Genomic DNA, 5,699 nt, shown 5'->3' on the forward strand with positions numbered 1-5,699 from the left:
TTGATGGTAGCATGATGGTCTTAGAGGAGTTGGCATGTGTTGTCATGTGCATTGATGGACATGTCATGATGGTTTTTTAATGCTACTATAGGTAGAGGAGGCTACTACACATGATCATATAGATATACATGTGTTAGAGATGATTGATGGCACACTAGTTGAGTTTTCAAGTAGGTCTTCATCTAGGTCTTCATTCTTATGTTTCATGGAGATGACTTGTTGCAGTGTGATGAATTCATGATGATGATGATGATGTTGCAAAGGTGCTACATAGGTTTGCAGGTCTGTTTAGATGAGTTTCAGCTTGTCCAAAGGTATGATGGAGATTGAAGGACTTGTTGGCACACTTACCAACCTCGTTGGTTGGTCGTTCTAGGTTAACTTGGCAGTGACACTTGGGAGTCTTGTTTGATCCATTTACAGAGGTGTCAGAGGTCATGTCATAGGTCTGGAGGCATGTACAAATGCAGGGGAAGGGGACCCAACAGGTTGCATAGGTTTTGAGCGAAAGACATGATGATTTTCCTCTTCCTTAGTCATAGTCGCATGCATAGATGCCTATGGGAGCGGTTGGAATGCTCCAGTCGCATGGAGGCCATGATCCTATGAGAGCAATTATAACCCCAATCGAGTTCAGACAGTGTCAAGGGAGAGACTATGGGATTTCATGATATTTTCTCTGCATTCCTGGCACTGTTCGGAAGAAAATTAGATGGGAAATTCCCAAAGGCTTCTAAAAAAAAAAACTGAAAAAGGTCAGAATTGGTTTGCAAAGGTCCTCTCATGATGTGAATGAATTTAGTGCACTAGTAGTGACCTTAGTGGATTGATTTGGTCCAATTTGTGCACCTTTGATCCTATCCCCAATCTCAAATTCACCCTACATGTTTTATATACTTGATCTTGGATCTATATATATAGTTGATTAAGTTGAGGATGTTATAGAGTGTGTTGGAGAAGGTTACATTGAGTGTTGATGTTTTAGACCTTGTGTAGAACATAGATGCTTTAGTCCATGAGTGTTAATGACTGAATAATGTTCATATATGAAACATGATTTAATATAGATCAGAATTGAGTTGTTGGTGTAGTGATTGATTGGAGAGTTTATGTATGTCGTTGGGTAGAGTTTTTTATGGTGATTCTCACGCTTGTTTTATGTAGGAGTTGCTGAGGCATTTGGCACATAGCCATAGTGTCTTTTGTTGCTAGGTATATTATGCAACATTATTTTGATGTGAGGATCAGATTGTATTCAAATTTGTGTGTCGACAACATATGCTATTTTGAAGAGCACACTTCTTGTGGTGTTCATATTTTGTTTGAGGATGAGATCTTGTTGTTGAGAGCATGTACACAAAGCTGAATTTTGGTCGAGCATAATGTCATGGGATCTAGTTTGAAAATACATGAAAGGAGGTCCACATAGTGGTAAAGGAGTAGTGACTTCATGAGAGAGGAGCAGGGATAGCAAAGCTTCAACAAAGGAACAAGTTTCTCACCCAATGGTGGTTGGATAATTGGGCAGAAACTGGGCGAGGCTCATTGGTCATGGTAGTGACCAACAGATCAGAGTCTGTAAGAGTCGATTGATAGTTCAAGAGTAATCAAGCAAGGATCATTGATCGTGGTGGCCTTCAACGGATGGTAGTTTGTAGTTCTGTAGAAAACAAAGACTTCCAACTGATCAATAGTATCGAGCCTCCTAGCCGATGGTGGTTGTCATTTTGCATATGAGGTCTAGTCTCCATGTTGATGGGAGTCAACACACTATGTAAAATGTTATCACCAAAAAAATGATCATCTAGCCTAATTTACTAGATGGATCGAAGTACACCATGTAAAGCCAATTTTACCATAGTAAAATTGCTTTCACTGTGAGAAATTACTTAATAAACCACCTTTGTTAAGTAATTTATAATTAAACCCATGAAGAATAATTAATAAATCACTATTTATTTGATTTTCTTCTAGAAATAATTAATTAAACCATTGTTCAATTATTATTCCTTATCATAGTTGACTAAACCCCTTAGGAATAGTTAAATAAATCATTATTTGTTTATTATTCCCTAATCAATTCCTCGAGATGATAAATAAATCATTTATTTATTTATTATTTCTAAATAAAAGTTTAAATATTTTTTCCCTCCTAACCAAATATAATAAAATATTCCAAGTGGTTATTCCAAAAATGGAGTTAATTTCTTTTTATTATTGCTCATTATTCTAGGATAACTCAATATTTTGTTATAAATAGAAGAGTTTTTCATTCATTATTCACTTTTGATTATATTCATTGTTGCACTCACTGCTGTAACTCTGATTATTTTCATTATCCACCACCATTTTTCTTCCATTTGAGTTCTCATTGAGCTCAAACATTTCATTTGTTGGGTTTACACATTATAGAGGAAAGAGACTCTGTCAAAAAGCTGAAGACATTTGAGGATAGCCAAGAACCCATCCCATAAAGGGGGACTAGTAAACATTTATTTGTTCCCTTCACAGGTGTTATAATAAAATATATTCTTTGTATATTTGGTTTCCATTGGATGATTGAAGTTATTACTATTTAACTATGATTGTGACATAGATCAGGACTTTGGCAGGTTTTGTTTCTATCAATTGCTGCAGATCTACAATGTTTAGCAGCCATTTATATTGTTGAGACTGTTTGTCATCCACAGTCTTAAGTGGGTTCTTTTCGTACATCTTTGAGAAGAAAACACTACAACATAAAAGATCATTTGCTTAACTTAATATAAATTCAAAGCAGAGCAACAACAAGAAGGGTGGTTTTTCTCCTATAAGAGTTTCCACCATAAATATTGTGTCTCTTGTGTGGATGCACTTTTGATATGTTGATTATTGTTTATGTTGCTCACATGATTTATTATTTAGCTGCTTATATGTTTCTATGCATGGATAATCTAATGAGTTGCTAGTGCATGTATGTGTGATTCAGTAAGTTTAATAAAAGGCAAAAATTGTTAAAGCAGTCAACTACTTATTCACCCCTCTCCCTGCTCCCCCTCTCAATAGTGCTCAAAGGTTTCCAGCACACTTCTATGTATATAAAGAGAGAAAGTTTATGTGTGTTAGTTTATCACAATAAAATATTTCAATATTCAAAAAGAAAGAGGTTATTAAAAGTAAAAAATTCAATTATTCCCTAATAAAAACAAGGTCTTATAGCTAGCGTTCAAGCCAATTAGTTTAATTATTGAACTTTGAAAGGTATGAACCGACTCTCACATTTTAACAAAACACCGCAAGCTCCTATGTAGTAAGTAAATGTGAAAGGGATGCATCGTATAGAGAAGGAAAAGGGAGTTTATTTTCTAAGAACAATAGTTCTATAACTTTAAGGTATTTAAATCATTGTATTATTTAACTAATTTTGTTGAATTATAGGCATTAAATTATGTAAGTTTTAGTTGAATTGGATTTAATGAATAATAATTGCTCTCGATGAGTACTAAATTGATTTCAAAGAGAATTTATGCATTTATTACAAAATTCAAAATAATAGTTTACTAATTTAATCATATACATGTGAGAGATAATTATATTATAGCGATGATGTTGATCAATATATTATTCAACATATGTAATGCATTTGAGATATTTATTGGTTGTGGTATTTTTAAACCTTTACTATAATTAAATTAATATTTTATAAATATAAATTTATATTAATATTAAAAATATTATTTTATTTTTAATATTAAATTATAATATAAATTAAATATAAATTAAATCAATATTTATAACAAAATTTAATATATATTAATTTAATTATAAATAATAATGAAATAAAACTATGACATATTAATTCTATCTCATATTATATAATGAAATATGAAACCCAAATTCTTAGAGTTATTTCGGAAGGGGATATGTGCATTATTACAAATTTTATATAGAAAAGAGATTCGAGATATGCATCTAGAGAAAACTTTATATAGAAAACTTTGAAAATTTTTATTACTAACTCAAATTAATAGAGTGGGTAGATGATTAAGAGCATCCAGAGAAATACGCGCAGGTTGTACAACACGTTGGGTTGTACCATTGTCCATAGGCGGAGGACGAGTGCTAGAAATCAAATCAATAATGATTGCATAATAAGATAAATATGCTTATAACCAATGAAATCTACGATAAATGTAATAAAATATTTTTAAAAAATAACTTGAATTGTTTTTATAATGTTTATTTTAGAAATAATAGTTTAATTTTTAGTCAATTCTGTGTTATGGTTTTATAGCAGGATAATAATAAATGAGATGTCTTTAGTGAGACTTTTTGGAAGTTTTTCTAGTCTAATTTCTCTAAAATACGACATGAATTTATTGAAATCGCAAGCTTGATGGGTAACCCCTGCACAATCGAAGTGCCCTAGGGGTTTTTCAAGGTGTTGAATCCATATACTATCAAAAAACTAGTTTAAATAGCACAAATCAAGATTTCACCTCAAATTCTTTTGCCAAATTCTGGCACTGGAAAGTCCAAAGAGTCGCACTAAAGACAACCCCAACAATAAAAAGGAGATGTGTACTTTATTCAAAATTTTATTAATATAGAGTATTTAAAATATTTCCTCCATGATTACAAATTTTTGTGATCCACATTGTTTTTAGTGCCTTTTGGATTAATCACATAATCAATTGTTTTCTCAACATTTTGAAGCAACTAATGTGGTTTATCCTCACGAAAAAAGATGAAAAAAACTTGATCTATCCAAAGGTTTAAATAGTCGAGATGCATCGTGTTCCAAATATAAATGTTAGAGAAAAGATTAATAAAACTATACGCTTGGTAGATTTGGAGTTAAGATAGATCTAGGCTGGTTTAATTCCCCCCTTTAATAGGCTATATTCCACGTGAATACCATGGACCAATATCATGGGTTCTCATACTATGGGTCAATACCATGAAGTTATTTTTATTTTAACGTTTTTTTTTTTTATTATTCCATGGGCAAAACCATGAGTTGTCAAAACCTACATCCAATAAACCAAAAATGGTAAATTGACTATTTTACATCTATTTTATTTTAATTATTAATTCTATTTATTTTTTATTTTTTTATATATTATTATATAATAAGAATAACATGGGTTGTCAAAACCTAGAACCAACATCTCCGGATGCAACAAAATATAGAATAAGGAAAAAATATTTGAGTAATTGATAATATATTCTTTTTATTATATAATATAATAAATTGATTATAAAGTAATCAATTAAAACAAAATATCAAAATATAATTATATATTATATATTTATATTTTATTTTTTTGTTAGTCAAAATTCTTCTATTAGATTTCCATAAAAACAAGGAGTACAAAAGGTGTCTCTACAACCCCCATTACCTCATTCTGACCAGACTTGGTTGCATTGGGGCCCAAAGGATGCCACATATAGACCTTTACATGCATTATTTCCGCCAGGCTTAGAGGCCATACATTGCACATACGGGACAAAAATAACAAATATCAAAATATAATTATATAATTATATATTGATATTATTTTTTTTGTCAGTCAAATTTCTTCTATTAGATTTCCATAAAAGCAAGGAGTACAAAAGGTGTCTCTACAACCCCCATTACCTCATTCCGACAATACTTGTTGGCATTGGGGGCCGTAGGATGCCACATATAGACCTTTACATGCATTATTTCCGCCAGG

This window comes from Pinus tabuliformis, chromosome 6 (genome assembly GCF_031772625.1).
Source record: "Pinus tabuliformis cultivar Carrire ecotype Pingquan chromosome 6, CPIR1, whole genome shotgun sequence".
NCBI classification, from domain to species: domain Eukaryota; kingdom Viridiplantae; phylum Streptophyta; class Pinopsida; order Pinales; family Pinaceae; genus Pinus; species Pinus tabuliformis.